Source organism: Stigmatopora nigra, chromosome 11, assembly GCF_051989575.1.
Source record: "Stigmatopora nigra isolate UIUO_SnigA chromosome 11, RoL_Snig_1.1, whole genome shotgun sequence".
NCBI classification, from domain to species: domain Eukaryota; kingdom Metazoa; phylum Chordata; class Actinopteri; order Syngnathiformes; family Syngnathidae; genus Stigmatopora; species Stigmatopora nigra.
In genome coordinates this window covers 9,948,065-9,970,137 of record NC_135518.1, presented here as the reverse complement: position 1 = coordinate 9,970,137, position 22,073 = coordinate 9,948,065, and positions in this window count along the sequence as shown.

Below are 22,073 nucleotides of genomic sequence, written 5' to 3'. Positions count from 1 at the left end.
TGATTTTGCAGGTATTATCGTGAGAAGATAATATACAGCAAAGAAAACCAAAGAAATAAACTGAAATTCATAAAGGCTCATGGGTAAGTGAACATCTTAAATGTGAAAAGTATAGCAGAAAGGGCATAAAAATATATTCCGGCCTCATTTTCACCAACGTCACTCAAACCTCACTCCTCCAGAACCTCCCTAAATGTCCCCCCAGCCACTTTCGGGTCTCTCGTTGTGGAAAAATGGAAATGTATGCAATAAGAATTCAACGCATGAGGCTTCTGTGATATAAATTCTGCACCACAGAGGTGAATGAATAATAACATTAATGACATATTTTCATTGACTTCAAGTCAGAGTTCCCTCTTATTAATTATGCAATTCATCTTTAAACCTCCGAAATATAGAGCTGGAGTTTTCTGCCCAGTGCTAAAAAGGGTTATTGTCAATGAAAGTTAGAAATGAGAGCTACCATTGTGCAATAATTTGACCATTGTTTGAATGAATACACATCATCAAGGAAGAAAGATAGACAGGGAAAGCTCCATTGCAATCAATAGTTTTGAATTGAAAAAATATAAACACACACAGCACGACTTACAAATGAATTACTTCCCAAACTCTTGCAATCGGGGCTGCTTTCTCAGTAAACACCACCCTCATTTTCGGGCCCAGTTTCCAGTTAAATAGACCTTACCGAGGATTTCATTTCCAAGCAGCTTGTCCGCTATTCATCCATCCAGCATTGAGTAAAGATGGACTTGATCTGCCTGTAAGCGGACAATAATTCCAGCGGCTCTTTTTCTTCTTGTAAGAGGTCTTTATTTCTATAAAGGACATCCAAACCTGAGACTTTATTTGACCATGAATAAAGCTTTTCCTCTGGGGTCTTAGATTGTTATGCTACAGAATGGCCTTATTCCCGGTAAAGGCCTCGAGCCCAAGCTGGGACATCTCTGCTTTAAATCAGCTTTGGGATCTCATGGACGCCAATGATTTCCTTGTAGGCCTTTGTGCTCTTAAGAAGTGATCACCCTCCTTCAATGCCCCCATGGATTAAACAGGGCAGACCGGTTCACTCCTCTCTCACGCCGCTTCGCGACGCCTTTACCTTTGTAACCAATAAAAGACTAACTAGAAAAAAATGAAGCGATGAGAGAATCAATCTACTGGAAGCTACCCCACGGTTTTCTCATCATCCAGCGTGTCTGGTGTCATCTCAGATTGGAACATAGAAAGGCAAAACTCGGTATGAACGAAACCACGTAGGCGTGAAGTGGGAGATAAGTTGAGGATTTTGTGTTTGTGACAGGTTTATTTGGGATAATGCAACACAGTTATGCCACTGTATATTTCCCTGTTTAGCCGGAAGTTTCAGTGTGAAGCCAGTGATAGGATAGCAAATAAATAAGTACTAGGTGTCACAAAAAATATCTCAAATAGACCCCATCCAGACTATATTCTTGGCTTTGCTATATCTATTTAAGAATTGGACACTCTCCCTGTCCATTTAACTTTAGTTTTTGTCAAGTATAATCAAATGTTACAGGCCCCTTTATTTTTTTAATGATTATTGAAGTATGTGTAAAGATCATGTTAAGAATGGAAAAAATCTAAGATTGCTGCTCATCAATTCTTTGGAAATAAACAGAAAAAAATAGTGTGGAACATCAAGGTCAACAAACTGTTCTCTTCAGGCATATCTACATTTTATGAAGAAATTCATTAAATGTAGTTTTTATTAACCAATCAGTCATGGCCAAGTTGGCCATAATAAGGATTGGTCCTTAGACTCTATCGCCCTAGGTTGCCCTCGCATCATATAGGACACCTGAACATGATCAGCACTACTCGACCTGTGATTGGACACTTGCTTGTATGAGCCAGCAGCTCAACACAAAGCACACCAGAGTCGCTCCTGGGAGGCTTTAGCTGAAAATGTATTTTTTTTTTGTACACACATGGCCAAAAAGAGGAAAACCATTTTTTGAGATCAACCTTTCAAAGAAAAACTAGCTCTCATGAGACAATCACAGTCAACCCTCCAAGATAGTAACAGGCCTTAAGGTGAATCAAATTACATGCTCAAATCATATTTTGCTCTTATATTGAAAGGATGTCTTATTAATATATACTAAAAAAAAAGGCTTGAAATGGGAACTAAACCTTTATTTTCATCAATATATTAATGATAGGAAAATTATTATCACTCAGTACTTGTTTCTCTCTTCTTTTTCAAATTAGGAGTAGTAAATACAATTTACAGCTTTATATTCCCAAATGACTAACTTGCAATTCATCCTTGTAGTCTTGCAACTATTAAAATGCAAATAAAAGTGTTTATAATTCAATTTCATCTCTCAATTTTAGCGAGCCCTCCTGAAACAATTGTCTGATAGCAGATGAAAACTTTGAATTTTCATGCATATTCTTCTCAAAGTCTATTATCACAGTGATGCAAATGACCAAATGTAAATGTGGACAAAGCGGCAGCGTTCCAAGCGTTGATTCCATTAAAGAGCTTTATGTTTCCATATGGTTTCGGCACTGTCAAAGAAGCACAAGTGCATTTGGTGGTCCGGGCTGTGTGAGTACTCCACATCAGGGGATGAAGCTGTCTGTTCAGGTGATTGACACAAGCCCACATTAAGAGGTGGTTTTGGAAATTAGTCCGTGGAGACCCTTTGGAGCCGGGCTTGCGAAGGAAGGCTGTCTCTGAGAGGAGCCGTGCCTTTTTAACCCCGCTCATTGGTATGCCGATGGGCGAGTGGCGAGCAGCTCTCTAAATGGCTGAGGCATCGCGGCTGGTACCCCCTCGACACGTTCCTGCACAGACAGAGCCCGTGGAGAGCTGCCAACAATATGCAAGCCACAACCCTCAAATTACAATGGACCCAATTAATAATCACATAGTTATTTCATATTTTATACCGAGTAGAGCCAGGCAGAACAAAGGACTCAACAGAAAAGACTTACTCTTAACAATGTGAACTTATTTTTACAATAACTTGTCAGTCTTTATTTGAAAACAATTTTGCTTGACTATAACCACACTTATGTGCATGCTAAGCTGATTGAACACTTTAAATTGTCCTATGAGTGAGTGTGTGTGAATGATTGTTCGTCTCATGGTGCCTAGCGATTGGCTGGCAATCAAATCAGTGTAAAACTGTTCATTTTGTGTTTACAATGCCATTAAACTTCAGTTTGGTACATAGGCTAAGCCATGATATCTTGAAAATGAAACACAATATTTGGATTTTACAGCAAATTAAATTTTTCCCTGCATGCTTACCATAATATTTGATGGTCAGGTAACAATTAGTACCGCCTCTGGTGGCACTGCAATATTGATAGGAATCAAGAACAATGTGACACAATACAAGCGCTAGACAATGCTGTAGGGCAGTTATCCATTCAATTCCCAATGGCGTCTACTCACTTACGCAAGCATTTGTTCAAGTAAAGCCTTCCTCAGATGCTTTTCCTCAACTTCAAACATCACAGTTATCGTCAGCGTTGAAGTAAAGGCCGGGAGGAAATATGCGACTCTGTAGTACTTCTACATGAGAATATTTTTACATGAATACTTTGGCTCTTTTCATAAAACTGTTACTCCAAGATGTGTAATTTGATATCCTCTAATTAATCCCACCTTATGTTAAGCGTTCCCATAGCCTGTGGTACGGAATCGGTCCGGTGCCGCTTCATGTCAGCTGTGCACACTTTTCGCTTTCTGACATGTTCATTTAAAGTCGTTAATCAGATGTAAATATGCAAAGCGGCTTCCCAGGGGCAGCCTTTGAAATGCAAATATAGGGTGCAAACAAAGGTGGGGTGGATATAGGTTCTGATGCAGCAAAATCATGGAGGTTGTTCATGCTCATTAAAATATGAAACCATATCATCTTCAACCTTTTAAAATGGGATCTATCTATCCATCTATTTATCCATCTATCTATTCATCCATCCATTCTACACAATAGATCATGCAATATGCATCTGGGAATCATTCCATGCCATGTGGGTGGCTTTAAGTGAAGAATATTTATGAAAAGTACTCCATTCTGCTTTAACCTGGAAAGGTTTTCTCTCATGTTATATTAATGTCAATAAATACGGACTTTGAAGGGTTTCCATTTACACCAGAGAGTTGTGTGAACTCAAGAGGGCACAACTGTAAGTGAAACATGTGAAACTTGTTTGAAGGAACAGATAAATCTTAGTTTTCTAACATTTTTGTACTATCGTTTGACTTTGTTGGAATTGTCAAATTTTCAAGTCCATCCGAAATATTACTTCGATAAAATAATAATTAATTTGATGTAGTAACAATAGAATCAAATTTGCAAAGACTTATGTTCTGAATGTTGCAGACACCTTAGCAAAGCATTTTCTTGGCTGCATAAATTCACACTTAATTGGAGGAAAGGCACTCTAGAGACTCCTATTCATAAGCTTTTTATATTTTTAAATTCATATCACTTCCATTAAACCACAATAGCGAGTTGTTATTGTATTAGTTGCCATGTTGAAGAAAGAAAATTAATTGACTAGTTGGAATAGAACACTTGTCAGTCTCTTTGTGTCTACACACACCGGCAGAAGAGTTTACGATAATGCCTATCCCCGATGATTAACAGCCCAGGGGGCACTAGGAAAACTATAAACTTCCTAGATTGTACCTCCCTGATCTTTTCCGATGTTTAGGAAAAACTGCGTGGATGGTTTTTCACCCCACTTTCATGTCCCCATTGCAATTTTAGGAAGAGAATGTGGTTTCCTGAGTGCATGAAGTGCCATTTTATTACACTAGAGAGGAACCTCATATTCATTTTTCGTTCAACACCTCTTTATTAACTTACCACCACTCACTGCATTTGAGGTAACTTTACTAAAAAATGCATCTTCAAAACATGTTGCAAGTACAGCTACTTATTTTCCAACCCAGTTGAAATGTAAACACTTAGAAAAGGTAGGATTTGTTATGACCATTAAATGTATTTTTTTTTCCTGCAGATGTTAATTTGTTGAAGCAGAGCAATCCTGACCAATCCCTCTCGAGAGGTTCTCTAGCCCCCGGTGTGTGTACAGCCACTTAACCAGCCTCACAGACATTAGCCACCCATGACTTTATTGGCAATCCACATTCAACACCCACCGTAGTCCCCATTAAAATTTTACAGGTCAAAAATTTAAAAGGCTGTTAAAGAAATGCTTTTTCATTACATGTGACAAAAAAAAGAGAAGGTCAGCCTTTGGCATAATGGCACATTAATTAGAGCGTCATTGTTTGATAAAGTGTGACTGTAAATCAATGTAGTACTAATGAATCAATATCTTAATTATTAGACCTTTAAATGAGGATTTTGTTAAATTCCCCTGGATCTCACTGCCATATTGGCCTCCTTTGTCATCATTAGAGCGGGCGCTGAGGGTTTTTTCCTATGTTGAACGTGCCATCAAATGGCAATGAATAGAGACAACAATGAGCTCTGATATACTCTTGATGCTTAAGTAAAGGCAGAATTGAAGCTTCGGTAGGCGTATTTGTCCTATGATTGTAGGGTCATTCTGATTTCCCAATGTCTTTCTGCACCTACTAATTAGATTCTTTTGTCTGAGCATCCACTCAAGTCAGTTAGCCGTATGTGTTTCAGCGAGCACAGCGTAATGAAACAGTATCCATGGTCACACATTGTTTGGAGATGGAACAAAACAGCCTTGAAATAGGTGAATAACACAAATCTTGTTTATTAGGGACTAGTAATACTTGAAAATATGTAGGCCTTGCCTTCATGCTCAGCATTGATTTGACACTGACAGAAAGTTACCATCATATTTTTCGGACTAAACCATCATTGAACTACTTTTCCTACTCAAGGTACACCGGATTAAAAAAAAAAAAAAAAACAGATGAGTGCCGTTCTCTCTGAATGTTCCCTTTTTTAAGATAAGTCATACTTAACGTTATTATTTTAAAGTGGATGTTAATTAATTTCATACCTTCGAGAAAACCTCATTGTAATCTCGTTGAGTTGTACGTTTGCATTTACTGATGGTTTTAAAACATGTTAAGAAAATCTAGAAATAATCTAACTAAAAAGATGCTTTCTAAAGCAAAACGACATTACATCTTCTGAAAATGATGTCATTAAAACATCAATCTAGACCAATATATTTTACTATATGTATGAAAACAATCTACTTTTAGCCCAACCCCCCAACCCACTCCCAAAGGGAGGTAACATAATTTACCAGACGCAAGTGAGGGTTGGTTAAACTTAGCATGATTTACAATAGCCTCCATCCTTTGTTAACGGAGAAGCATTAATTTTCTTAATTGAACCAAGTTATTGGACCTTTCCTTTGTTGTCATGGTAATAGTAATAGCACCTTCAATGCCTATTGGTAGTACATATTTCCACAACTTAAATGCTGTTGCACAAAATATGATTAAGTCATTTGAAATCAACTCTTAATTAAATGTCGGTGCAAGTCCATACCTCACTAAATTGGCATTTGGATGTTGCTAGTTATTAATTTCAACTTGGATGGCTGATTGGCTTAGAAAGAGACAAATTGGAGGACATGCAGATAAAGGGTTTGTGAGGCGTCAAGAGAAATAATTGTAAGAGTAATTAATACAGCCAATTTAGAGGCCACTGACAACTGTGCACTGTTTTGGGAATTTCTTTTCAACAAGACCATCACTTTAAGTTGCCCTATTAAAAAAAAGGAAGCAAACTGCTTTAAATTTGCAGATTTTTCCAATTTACACATTGCAAAATGACTTCAAAACATCAATCTCCAAATGCTCAAATTCCGCTACCAAGGTTGTTGGCACTTCATTATTTCAAAAAGTGCTGTATTTTTGTGTAATGAGATTTTGACAGTCTTTAAGAAATAATCAAAGGAAAGAAAGAAGAATTGTTTTTAAATGTTAGCGCTCACGGTCAAAACACAGCAAAACAAAACATGTTCATTATATTAGGCGACTTTGGTAACAGTACATCTAAAATTGTTATACACTCACCAAGATTAAACCAATTCCAAAAATTAGTAAAAAAAAAACGTGAGAAATATTTTTCAAGGTGTATGTATTAAAATGGTTAGTAAGTGTAGTCTTAAATGTAAGTGATTTCCGGTGCAGGCAAATATCTCTCCAGTATTTCAATGCCTGCATGTATTACCCTCATTCAAAGGGTTCCCGAGACTTCTAAGCATTGGGGGTGGTGGGCATATTAGCAGTTCTATGAAGTGGAAGAACAAGCAAGGTTAATGAGCAAGAGTAGACAGAGCAGTGCTGACACGGGTGGAAGGGGGAAGGCATAGAGAGCTGAATGTCTTTGTTTTTTTTCTTCTTTCTTACCACATTTAGCCGCCACACTTTGGAATTTTCGATAGTAACATTAGGCGTGGTTGATACTAACACTTATCTGAGTGTAACTCTTAACCACGCCTGGCAAAACTGCAAGGATCTCATCTCCGTTGAGGCGGAACTAAAATCTGGAAATAATCAGCTGGTGGAGAACGAGAGAAATTCCCCCAGAAAACACTTTGCCGCCACTGGAGCCCACTGCCCCTCAAGATTAGACTCAGGTACTTAATCCCAGGCGGCAGCTAAAACCCCCAGCCCACCCCCGTCCCTCTCCTTCGCTTCTCTTTCATGCGTCAGAGATGGCCAGCCATGGGGTGTCATTGGGGGCAGAACGACTGCTGTGGCTGACACCTGCTGGGCGCTATAAATGTAAAAAAGGAAAAAAAAGGATCTGCCATTGTCGGTTTTACTGTACATAGTCCTCTCTTGCAGGCCATTCGTTCGGATAGGGTGACTTTAATTCGGGATGAAGGCATCTGCCATCACCCAGCCATTAGATAAACAAGGCCTCCAAATGACTCAACTGATTCCACCAATCAGCGTAGTGTTAGTTTTTGTGCGGCGAGGAAAGCTCTTCATGTAACTGGTGTCCCACAGGGTAAGGAGAATAATGCTACACTGGAAATTGTTCAAATCAACACTGGCTTATTCAATTCAATTTGTGGTGATGTGATAATTCATTCAGACATGTTTATTTTTATTTTTTTTTGCACTTCCACTTGCAGTAAACCATATCGTGGGTCAAATTCAATGTTTACAAAACTGAAAGAATTCCAATGGTAGTTTCGGAAACAATTTTTTTGTCTTTTTTATTTATTTACAGGCTAATGAGCTGTCTTTTGGTGTAAATATCCTGATCTTATTCTCACTATTATCAACATAAATATTAATATTTTTACATGTGTATTTTTTAAATATAGTTTATTAGATTGCATAATCTGTGTACCCAAAGTCGTAGCCGATGAATATATAATGCAATGATAGATTTTAAAATAATCAAGTAAACACTCACTTTAAAGAGCCCTTGCATCATTACAGCCAAGCAGCAACACAGGTGTTGGGTAAATTGAGTTATGTTGCTGCATAATGTGGTTGTCTGAAGGAAATTGCTCGTATAGTGCATGTAATTAATCTTTGCATCTGACCTGGTCAAATTCCTCTTAATAAAGCAATTGTCCCCACATGGTTGAATACATACTGAGGGCTCCTGGTGAAACTCAACATTCCTGCAAATGTCAGCGAAATTGGGAGTTTTCGTTTGAAGCCAGTCAAGATTTGTAGCACACTCACTTGACAAACAGCTGAGTGGCCTCATATTACACAGCACATTACCTCCTTCATGTTACATCCTCCATTGGATAATCATAAACAGAGCAGTTTGGAATTCTCATCGTAGAAATACTGTTCCAATGACAGAATTGGAAATCTTTTACTAGTAAGTAACTTATCTGCACAATTCAGTCAAACATATTCACAGCAGCTGAAAAAAAATGTCTCAATGACCTTTTTCTGACCCATAATTGTCCTTCAAAAGCTGATTTACTTTGTCATTGTATTTAACCCGCTCCTCCCAATGTTCTGTTTTACATGCTCAAAAGTAATTACTCGCGTAGTGATTTGATGAATTGGGATTATTTATGTTCAGACATGTAGTAAAAATAATAAGTGGCATTTCTCACAGGCTTTCACTTTTCTATACTTAATGGTTATCACAATTGAACTTTTTATTATTTAAATAGGGTACATTTACATACAGAAATCCTCTTTTAGAGTTGGTTGTTCCACAAAAGAACTAAAATAACCCTGGAAAACTTGCATTGGTTTCTCTGAGTCAGCTGTACTTTAACACCACGGGTGCGCACGTTTTTTTTACAGATCATCTCCCCTGGATCTCCAATTTGTGTTTCTCTGACTGTTACAGGCGGCAGCAAAGCTTTAGTAGGCCTGTCAGAGCCCAACTTTCTCTTCTCCACTGTCAAAGTGTGACACCTCCCTTTCCATGCTCTTGTCAGTCTATTGAAGAAAAAGTGGATTAATGTCAGTTTCAGGCAGCCTCACAAAGCAATGCCTCGCCTCTTACATGGGAGCGATTCTTGTTGAGACAGTCGTCCGTGGCATCTGGGAGGGGTGCAGAGGGAAAAACATGGTGGAGGGTGAAGGTTGTGAGAAAGAGAGTGAGAGAGAGAGAGAGTGCAGCAACACCTCAGAGATACTCACCAACAGGGTCATCAGACGTATGGGCTGTTCGCAGGCAGATGCTTAATCACACATAAGTAGCGTCGGTGTGCCGACATTGCGATGCCTTTTAGAGATGTGATGCCTGTGCATGTGCGTTTCTGGCTAGAATTCCCACCTGCCGGCGACCTCCTCCCTCCCCTTCCTTGATTTTCCCAGGAGACACCCCGCCGAGAAAACGACAGGGCAGCAGAAATGTACAAAACCTCCTCTCTGCCAGCTTATGCAGTCACTCTTTGCTGAAGCAATGGTTAAACAGTGGCAGAATTAATCCTCACTGTCATGCTAATTACGTTAGATTATACCACAAATGATTATTATAATTTTTCATTACACTTTGAAAATGCATTCATCGTTTTTGGGCCTATATATTGTTGCATTTTCACGTTTTTCTCCTATATTATACTGTATACACTCACTTGTTGACACAGGTTTACGGATGTCACAATGTGGTTGCACCAATAGTTCATTAAAATGTGAGTATAACAAATCAGTCAAAGTACTAGTAGAGACTCTTCTTAATCCAATCATTTGTTTTTTTTAAACACATGTACAAATTGGTCTTACTTGTCATTAACAAGCACTTCCTACAAATGCTTTTGCAATTAATTGTAATTGGAGCCAGTATTTCTTCTTAATGTTAACAGAGGTGATGCTCAGCAAAGCCATTATAAGAGAAATGCCACACAGCAGCACATCAACTAAACTGGGACTGTCACAGTGAATAATTCCTTGACATGCATGCACTGACCAACAAGGACATCTTTAAGTGGGTGTTTGACAATAGTTTGCAGTGAGAATGTGTTGTTACTGTATGATAGGAAAAGGTCACATTATTGCGTTTTCTTTCAAACTTCTTTATGTTGAAGAGGTAAGGTATAAAATTTGATGCCTGCTAGCTTCTATGTCGTGTCTGTATTGCATGAAAAAAACAACCTATATTGTCAATAAGGGTTGTATGGTTTCTTTTGTTACATTATGCACACTGCATAATGACAATGCTTTTGAGGGTAAGTGGTGTCACAACTTGGTAAGCACAAGGTCCAAACAGGCCCAGAAACATAATAACATACATTGTTGCTTTCAATTCATCAATCAATAAAATATAGAATTATTGAATAATTGAAAACTCTATTAACATTCAGGCAGATATGTGTATTTGTTAGAAAATAAGTTCCCTAGTCACAATCCTGCAGTAAATATACAGCGGTATTTTGTCCCCATTTTGTTTTGTTTTTCTCAGTGACATAGAGCACGTACAACACTATCTCTGTGTATATATTTGTCCTTTTCTAGCAACATTCGGAAAGTATATATCTACAGTGTGTAAATATAGCATTCCTTCAAGGCTAAGAGCTGGTGGGTTGTCCTGCATAAAGATGAGCACGCAGTGTATGAAACCATTAGAAGTGGTCGATTTAAAGTTGTGACAGTTCAAGGAAAGCTGGGGCCATAACATATTCAGAATGGCGCCGTGCAAGGTCGCTGTTTTAGTACCTCTTCATGTCTATGCACTGAGGCAGACAAGGATGCAGCACATTTCATTTGGGACCGCCGAGGAAGACAATGTGGAGCCATGACTTGTCTAGACGCCCGGTGCTCGTCCTTAGCGCACGGGCCCACTAACAGCCTCCGCATTGAAATAAATCTCAGTCCGAATCTCTGCTTCTGTCAAGGAATAAGACGGCAAGCCATACAAAGGAATGTTCTTTGTAATGCATTCCGTTTACATTGCCATATATAACATTGGCTCTGAGTTGGCTGATTGACCTGCATTCCAGAGCCCGTCCGCTCTCTCTTCACCACACCTGGGGCCCCGGCGCTGGCGTGCGGCTGTCACTGGTCATCGCCACAGCCCGCGATTGATGACAGCTATTCACTGATGAAGCTGTATTCATCATTCCTGTCCAGGGCTGCACTGACCAGATGGACCCTGACCATCCATCCACTGTCAGGGACACATCTGTTCCCGTTGTTGCTTAGAGTACTAACAAGTCACCTGCTCTGTGAAAGGCTGGTGTCACACTTGGTAAAGACACAGAATGATGCTCCACAACAAAGTATTAGTGGGTTTTTGTTTCTATGTTTGGAAGGCAGGAAATGACAACCTCTATCTGTATGCTGTTGTAATTTTATTGAGGAACAGTCATACACTTTTACACACAAATGATGCCATTTGATCCAGTGTGGATGTTTTTGCACTGATGAGTCTAATAATTAGAACTCCAATTGTATTCAAAGCACAAGTTTCCTTCAGGCAATTGTATTGTTATGGGGATATGGTATAACGGATACAGGGATTTTTCAGGTAAGGAGACTATTTTGTTGCATACATAGGGTTTCATAATGACTATAATATAAAAAGCAATATTTACCTTTGGTTCAATCGTATTTTTACACAGAATTAACGTCTTGAATTGAATTGAATGCTTTTTATTGTGGACTACAATTTCAGAATTTCAACATTGAATTTTCTTTTTTTTTTAATAGATGCCTCTCTACCTTGCCTGCCTTATTTTGGTCCAATTTTCTTGTTCCTCATCTGATATCCCCTTGACACCTGGGAAGTTCACAATGATAAAGGTAATAATGTGTACAAAATTAAAATAAATCGTTTTTGACAATAAATGGCAGCTTTTCACATGTAATATTATCTACTCAAATATTAAAAATGCTTAATTTAGTAGAAAAGCAATGTGTGTCATACTTGCTACATTTTTATTATAATTGAGTGATTCTGATGAGGACATTAAAGCCCTTTTATCTTGATATTGACCCACATCTTGTACACGTGTCCCTGCCGGATGTGTGTGACCACATTGTGTTTGCACACAGGCTTGAACCGGGGAGTATGGTCGAACCTCAGCGGTGTCAGCCTCTCAGGGTGCGCGCTTAAGTGGTTTGCAGGTCTATTTAGCCCGTCTGAGTTCATCAGGCTCCCTGAGAGGAGGCTGAGTGTGCCTGAGGAAGCCCCGTGAAGTTCTTCATTGTCTTAAGACTCAATTGTAATCACCTTACTCAGTGTGACTGACACAAGAGCTCTCTGGCATGATTGAAAGTATTGATCTTTTGGCAGCTCTCACAAGACAAGTCAGTGCTCTCACTTGAAAAAGAAAAAAGAAAAGAAATCTCTTCATCTCTCTTGATCAACTGATCAATAATTAACATTAGGACAGTAGGGCTTTAGTCATGCGAGACTGTTTCCAGCCACCTGCCTTTCCCACAGGAGAGGAAACTGCTGAGTAAAGCTGATCTGCCAACGTGGGGCAGTATAAACGGAGAGGAAGGCCAAACTGCAATGACTTTCACATTCATAAGGCACACTCAGTCCGGCCTGTCCGACGCCCTTCACTGTCGTGCAAGATCTGCAATATTTCTGTCACCTTGAGAGATGGGAAGCGGCCAAGCGCCTTTGGAAACAACATGAATTTTACAGCACACCCTGTTGCTACAGAATCAACGTGTTAATCGCCTGATAATTGCTATTTTAAAAGAAGGACACAACTCGGGTGAGGGTGTGGGGGTGTAGCGCAGTGGGCGGATGTGATGCGCTTTGTCCATTAGCTTCTGCCAGTTTACACGTCACGAGAACAATTAGATATGTCCTATATACCGTGGAAAGGAGCTTATATGGAATTCATTAGACAAGCCATGGTGGAAGTCCCAGTTAGCCCATTTAGAGGAGTTTGGAGCTAAAACACCCTTGTTAAAACTGTATTTGTGATATATCTTTTCCATGGCAACACAGTAATCACAGCCTTGCTTGCTGTAAAAAAATAAAAATAAAAATAAAAATAAAAAAAATACCACAGCGGTGTTGTTTAGTGCTGTTGCCCCTAAGTGGACCAGGCTGGAGACCAGGGTTACACATGTCATTGTCTGATACCACCAGCATGAAAATATGTTTCCACAAAAATCTATTAGCAGTAGAATTCTCCTGCCCAATCTGTCCCTTAAACAAATATAGCAAGCATCATAACTGCACACAAAATAGTAGTTATGTTGTTTTGGTCAGTAATGACTGCGTCCAGTTGTGTGTTTCACTTTTTAAACTCTGAGCCTAAGGGTACATTGCAAACCACCAAAAAATGAGTTTATCCTTTTTCTGAGTCGTTAACTGAATTTGAATGCTTTATATTGCGTTAATTTCATTTTGCTTTTGAGCAAAAATATAAATAAAGCTGTAAAAAACACTCATTAGCCACTAATTGGATCAAATTAACAGTGTGCAGTATTGTGTGTATTAAAAATGCATTGTTGAATGTCGAGTTGGTTTGTTGCAGATGACTGGCAGATGATTGGAAAAAAAATACCTTTTCACTGATAGACTGTTATGTGACTTCTAATTTCAGCTGCGGGTAAGTTAATGCTTTGGAAAGATTTTGAATTTTTAACCAGTGAGACCAAGTGTATTTCTTTGCAGAATAACAATAATTTTAACCTAAACTGTGATCTTACCCACTCCCATCCAAATAGTATGCAGTCAACAACACATTTTGCTTGTTATGATTCGAGCAACTGGGGGCTTTTTAGTTGCTAAATACTGTCTTGAGTAGAGCCCTTGCTGCTTTATTTTAGTTGCTTAAAGCCATGCCACATTATTGTAGCTCCAGTGATGTCTTTGTTAAATGTGTCCTTCATTTTTTTTCCATGAGTATTTCTCCTGAGCTTTGGTTTAGGAAAAAAAAAAGAAAAAAAACATCCATTTAATTAGAGCTGTGCAACCTTGCTTCAGGTGTAGATATGCTTTTCTTGAAATTAGTATTAGTCTGATGTGCAGTTGACATGTACAATGTACGAACAAAACAATCTTTGGACAATTTAATATAATTTATCTGACAGGTTAATGTATATATACACTGTTAAATTATACAAAACAGTTAATCTGCATGAAAACATACTTGATGCGTACATTAGTGAGCTAGATTTAGGTTGATGTTGATAAATGTCCAGTGAATGAGTTAAGTTTTTATACTCTTATTTTACTTTGTTACTCTCTAGGGATCTGAAAATTGTCTGGTGATGTTACAAACCTTCGTATGATTGTAATTTGTCCAATAAGGTAAGAGTGCTTGAACATCCAACTCTTCTGAGAACATACCCCATGTTTGCAGTGATTGCAATCTAATGATACTGATCGACAGTAGTAGGAAACTCATCAGCTAATTGCAGTATAGCAAGGTCACACAACAATTTAACGCACCTCAACCTGCATGGCAGCGCACAGAGATACTCACCAGCTTATTTAAAATAGGTAAAATGAAAAGTACGATCTCATCACCTTTATTGAAACAAGTAACTAATGTTAAAAGGTTTACAGTTGCAGACGAATGTTATTAAAACTGTGATTTAAAGTGAAATGGTTCCGATTCAATGCAGAACAGTTTAAGCATGAACCACTTTGTGCAAAAACATGTAACCGCGTGACAAGCATCCCACACTCCTTCACAGCGCCATTCAGCAGCACCCCGTTCACAATACGGTGATAACGCTAGTGCTGATGACATTGTCAAAGAAAAACAGCAGCTTCTAAACCAACCTTGAGATTTTTTCACATTTACAACTGCTCTCCTTTTTTTTCCAAGCAAGCATCTTTGCAAAGGACTTAATTCTGACATTTTTAAGCCGTACTCAAAGATGAAAAATAGAAACTTTAGCTACCCAATGTTCAGTGGCCTTACAACTAATATGATCAAAACAAACTAGTAATGAATTTTCCACTTAATCATACAATATATTATGATAAAACCCCTTCTTTATTTAACCCCATTCAGCTATGTAAATTACAGAAAATCCAATACGACACTTGACATTAGGTCAAAATAAGTTTCTATTGAAAAGATGATAAAAAAATACATGGATACATTCAGTCATGTTTGATAGAAAAGATCATGCTTTATTCATCTCACAGTAGAGAAATGTGCACAATACAGCAAGAGTGAACAAATAAAAACACGCATTTAGAAATCAGCTTAGGTCAAAAATTTTAATTATACTATTTCATATTTGTACAGAAATGAATAGAGAAATACATTTTTATGCACATTTCCATCCTCATACAGGCTTAAAACTACTTATTTGATGAGGGGAAGTATGGTACTTGTTTAATGACTATAAAGGCATTCAATTAAAGAAACAAAGTAACAAAATTATACCCTTTTGCAACTTCGTTTATATATTGACGCATTCAATGTCAGCCTAAGTTTTTGTATAGTATTTAGAGAATGTGTTTTGGAAGTTAGTAAAAGAAATACTACATTCCCTATAAACTTGGCCAGTCTATATGAGCATAAACCATAACAATAACATCTGCTTTATTCCAACTAAAATGCAAAACATATCAGCATTGCCGTTTTTCAGATGCAATTTAATGCAATCTAATATAGAATTAAATACCTATCAGACCAAATACAATTCCTTTGCACGGCAAATAAAGATGAGTAAGTATATGACTTTTTACAAACCCGAGGGAACCCTTTGTTTGTTATAATATTAGTGACACGTAATTTAGAGGGCTACAAAAAACAAGTTAGCACAACAACTCTTGAAGGTGACTTTGGAATCGCAGCAAGTGCTGACATCGCAATCATTACCGCCCTCACCACACACCCGTCAGTGAACATTGGTTCCACTCTAAAATCAATAATAATAATATTGTTGATAAAAAAAATCATAACATTCTTGAATAATTAATCAAAGATGCAGCAAACAGCAATTGCATTACCACATATGCGAATACATGGACTAGTCGGAAAGTGATGGTAATTGTACAATTTAATTTAATGCACAATTATTGCACAATTACTACATACTGTTCCTTATAATCTCAATATGTTTTGTGAGTACATTTGGAGTATTTAATGTGTCGATTTATTCCCCTTCCACGTTTTGGTGCCCTTCCGTGTGAATCTGTGCATGAGCTTGAATACATCATGGACTCCAGGGATGTCCGCGCTAATGGAGGCTGAGGCTGTCGCGCTCGTATTGATTGCTCAGACCTGCAGATTATTGCTGTGAAGAGTGACCAACAGCAGCCCATGGAGGTAAAAAAAAAAAACAACAACTTCACCAGTCGACAAGAGTCCGGCTGCTCTACTCCGAGGAGCAACACGTTTAATTGTTTGTGGTGTTCTCTGGCCCCTACTGCTGAGGGCCCTTGGGGGATGGAGGCTAGAACAGGCTCTGACCTTTACAGCCTCATTCACACGTAGACTGGGAAATGTATCGGTGATCCTTCCTTCACAATGGCTCCAATTACCAGACACCACCAAAATTGGCGCTCTTATGTAGTACTGGAATAAGGATGCTTTATCCTTCGGAGAATAAAGTGCAGTTTGTGAACCAAACTTTGTCAAAATGGGCCAAAAACTCAAACATACAGCTTTATTACTGCGGAGTAAATCATTGCTCTGTCGTCAAGGTAAAAAATCAGATTTTATTGCCTTTTCCGCCGCCTATATTGATGTGCGGCAGCCACAAGGAAATCTGTCGTCCTGTGTCGGTATCTGAACGCATCAGCATTCAGCTCAGTGGTTTGCAATTATAATGAATATTAATGGCTGTTTTCTCATACATAATATTCTCATAATGACTCTACAAAGTAAATGCAGCCCTCCTACAACAACCATTTATCATAACTACCAAGCAAAGCAGTAACACTGTCACCCGCTTAGGCGATAAAGCCATCAGGCGGTTTATTCTCTTGTAATTCCAACATGTAAGTCTTTGTATTATAAAGTAAATTATATGTATTTTTACAATCAAATTACCCACTATAAACTATATGTGGAATAGTTTATGTTGCATTCTTAGTACAATTAGGTTGAATGAATAGCCTGCTAATATAAAAAGACTCTTATATTCTAATATTGTGTTGACTAAATAGAAATAGGATTGTCTGTTGGTGCTGGAACAATTTTTATATATATATATATTTTTTTTCGTCCAGACTTTGGTCAAATAACTTCTCCCTCGGGCCATTAAAACAGCAGAGGAGCTCGGCTCAATCCTCACAGACATTATCTGTGAGCGAGTGAACCCTGTTTGGGAATTGCTAAAGCCAAGGGAGAAATAGACTTGGAATAGAACACCCTGCAAAATTCCATTTCACAACTGAAGTGGTCTACTTGTGAAAGATCATTTGGTTTGGAGTGAGTAAACAGAAGGGACTTCATCGCTCTCAATGACACACGCTTGTGTGTAAAAGCGACGGATTACAGCCGATCAAGAAGTCTTGATGCTGTTTGGAAAAGCGAAAACCTGACAAAAATCAGGAAACAAAAAATATGAACAGAAATACAATCGCCAACCATTGGATCTATCAAATAAATTCCTCATACAAGCTCCCTTTAGGTTTGAATACAAATTCTGCGGCAGAATATTTTTAAATTTATCGATGAAGGGACCAGAATTATGGCAAAAAATGTGACACTCATAAATGATTGGCCTGTTTTTCAATTTAGAGATGCAGCTGTAGTCTAATTGTTTTATTACTTCTCCAAGCTTCATAAACTAAACTTTGATAAAACATAATTAATAAATACTTGGGTAAAATATAGTCAGGGTTTTGAAGTTGGCAAGCTTGTACATATTCAGAAAAGTCATCATTTACCATTTTCTATATTAACTGATATTTGCTGACCTGTATAGCCAACTATTTATAAAGGAACATTACCATTTTTTTGTATATCTTTGTGAATCCAGCTTTCTTTTTACAGAGCAGAATGTTTTACACTAGGTTAGGATGATAGCAATGTGAATTTTATTCACATTGAATTCATCTCATGTTGCTGTTTTGGAAGGAATCTGGAGGGCTTAGAATGGCTGGAGGATGAGGCCCGATATGTACTTGTTGTTGTTGGTTGTCTTTCCAATTACATTACATATCCACAGCTGGGAATGAAAACTGGATTTTGTTTTCCCTGTGTCCAGCCAGAACTCAAATATAAATAAAATATTTATCAAATCTGACATGTGGTATATTGCATTGTAACTGACTCCCCCACTCTCTGCCAGATATTCTGCTTGGTATAAAATGATAGGGGTGTGGTAAGTTATTTCCATAACATAATATATTATTTATTACTATTCAGTCTCATTTGAAAGTAAGTTCTGTCAGGGTCTGGTTGAATTGGAATATGTTACGGCACTTGCACAATGGTAGAAATTTGACTTACCATTTTAGAATGCAATTTTACAACATATGATTTGGGAAAGACAGGCTAGGAGACAATAGATGGATAGATTCATTGATAGATCCAAACAAAAGTCATTTTATTCTGGTTTGCTTGGACAAATAAAGGGATGCCGTAGTATAGCTGAAGCTGCTGAATACTGTCTTTTTTAGATTATAAATTTCCTTTTTTTAATAGTTTGGTTGTAACTGCAATTTATAGAGAAATGTGAGTGGTGACATTAGTCAAAGGTGATAATGAAAATATAAAGTTAATGGATTTGTTGGTGACATAGAGAGTTATATTATTTTTTCTGAATTGTTATGCCTGTAGTGACTCAGGCTCAGCTGTGATTATTGTTCCAAAAATACAGTAATCACTGCCAAACCTCTCCATTTGAACACATAGATTGAACATATTTTTTCTCTCAAAGCCAGCCAATGACTTAATCCAAGTTAATCACGTTCAAGAAACATCAATTCATCTTGGAAATCCACTATTACCGGACTCCCGAAGAAGCGAGTGCCCGATGTATTATTATCTTTGCCACAGCTCTTGTAGCAGATCTCATTAAGGCTCACCCTGACATGGGACAGCAGCCTGTATTGATGGAAAACACCTGAACCCTCACTGAAGGCAAACCCCGCCCTCTATGACAGACCCATCAAAGCGGGGACGCCTGTCTTGACTGACTCAGCCTTGAGCTGCGCCGAGTCCAGCAGCATTGCGTTGCCCACTGGCGCTCGGCCAAACTGGCACAAGTTCTATTGTCCTTCACTCCCACCTCCCGTTCCATCCTCGGTTTCCTGCTATTCAATTATTTACTGTAGTTTTGTATCGCAAAGGTACTTGAGTCCCAGTTTATGTTGCATGCTTGTACAAACAGACAACATGTGGCTAAAGAATATCTTTGTTGTTAAGTAGGGCCATTTTTTTCTCTTTTTTTGTGTCATACTAACTACAGACCATATGACACAATGCTTGTACAGTATGTCTTGGACTAGAATTTTGAACAGTCCCTGCATCATCTGGTGTAGCTGTCACATCCACAATTACGTTATTGCTGTCTCACTCACAAGAGCAAGAGTGTCAGAGCTCTCGGAGCCAAACAGATGGAGCTTGTTGGCAACAGACGGCATGCAAATCATAGATCATTTGATTGGAGATCTTATTTAATTATCCGACCAAGTGGCTGTCTCAGAGAAGGCTCAATTCATACTGTCTAGTGTATGATAAGTACAAGCCAACATTGAGGTAATCAGTTGAATTGAAGCTTATAAAAATATATTTGGGATTTGCATTAAAAAATCTGCAGTTGAAAAAGAGCCCGGAGCCTTCATTAGTAAATGACTAAATTTCAGCAAGGATTTTAAGTAGGGAAGCAAATTAAATGCATTTAAGGCTTGTTGAAACAGTTTCCAGGAAAACAAAATGATTTGTATTTAACATTCGAGCATAATGTTGAAAAGCGACAATTGCTGATCTCCATGGAGATCAATAATGGTGGCAGGATTATTGTGTAAAGTGTCTTCGGGTTTAATGCAGAGAGGATGTCATTATTATTTTCCTTCTCCTAATGACCATCATTATGCACGGACACTGATTGAATTCCATTTGTTACCTACGTTTGAGCCTGAGTGGAATAATTACCATTTAAGTGCCCCGATTAAAATGCATGCACGGTTGTTCATATTCACACAATTTAAAAATAAAACCCAACAAAATTATTATTTATACCTGTTTTTGTCATAGACGACACATCACATGTAGTCTGCCATTAATTTAATACTTGTGGTGTAATTTAATGTGAGTATAACTCAATGTTACTCCTTTTTTTAAAAAACAGAAGGATGAAAAGAAAAGAACTGTTGCACAATTGATATCAGTGCAGTGCACTCGCTTACATTTTAATTAAAATGGATCTACTGACGAGAGCAATCAATACAAACCACTTTTTCCATATTGATTTGTCAACCAATTCCATCACATTCAAAATAGATATGTTTTAATGATTGCAAACATTTATTTAAAAACAGTACAGCCATTTCAATACATAAATAAATAAAGAAATATATCCCCTCCGTTTCAATTCACAAATTCATGCACATGATACTGGCGTTGAAAGATTTTACATTGCATAGTTTACTAGTGATTTTAAAGCTGCTATTTTTCGGCTAAAACTGTTAATACTTCAAGGAAGTGAAATCCCACAAAACGTCACCACTCTGGTGGTCAAAACATGGTGTGGAATCTTCTTCTGTACCTGTGTTGCAGGTAAATAGAGACGTATTTACTAGAAAAGAAAAAGAAACACCCTTTTCTTTGACGTGTAGTTCTTATAAATAATAATCCAGTTTGAAATATGAGTCAAAATGAGATTTTGTGGTACCTAATCAATCAATGACAGATGTCTGCACTTGCACGTGCACTAAAACGGCGACAAATGCAGAAACGCCAGTGAACAAGTCGTAGTTTTGTGCCAACAGGAAGACTTCTCTGCGATTTATCAAAGTCAGCGGCAGCGAGCGGCGTGCCTGCGTGATTGTAGTTCACAGCGGACAGAATTGAGGCACAGCATTGAAAGGAATGTTTATGCCCTCAGCTGTGGCACTGTCAGCCTTGTGGAATTTACTGTAAATCACATTGCTTTTATTGCAAGATTTAGTAGCTTATCCTCTGTGGGCACTATTCACTGCAAAGCTTGGCCCTATTTAGACTTCAAGTCTTGCTAGATGGGCACACTTGGACACGTGTCTTAAAATAATCACAGGCATTTGTGTTAAAGGGCAGATTACAATGTCTTTGTCGAAATAAGTATGGAAAAGAGCTTTATTTGGCAAGTAGTTTGATAACACAAAACAAAGTTGAAGCGTCTAATTTCTGTCACTTTACTATTACCACAAACAAAAGGATTAGGCCGGTCCTCAAGAGTGAACAGAAACATAAAACAGACCGAACAGGGGCTCTCGGGGACCGTACTTGGCCACCCGTGTCATAGATGATGGTATTTTAATCAATACTATTTTATCAATTCATGTTTCCAACTTCCTCACATCTTTTTCTGCAATAATTTCATCAATTTCCTCAAGATGCAATCGCTTCCACTCAATTAACAGAATTCTTAATGGTCACTTAACAGGCTAATGAAATATAAAGCAAATCCTTGATTTCTTTCTTTGTTTCCTCAATTAAATTTCCCAAAACACAATTTCTTCTCATTTAATGTAGGTGATCAAATGCGACAGAGCTGGTAAGCCACATAGTTTAGAAGCGTAATTCCAAAAACAACAGCT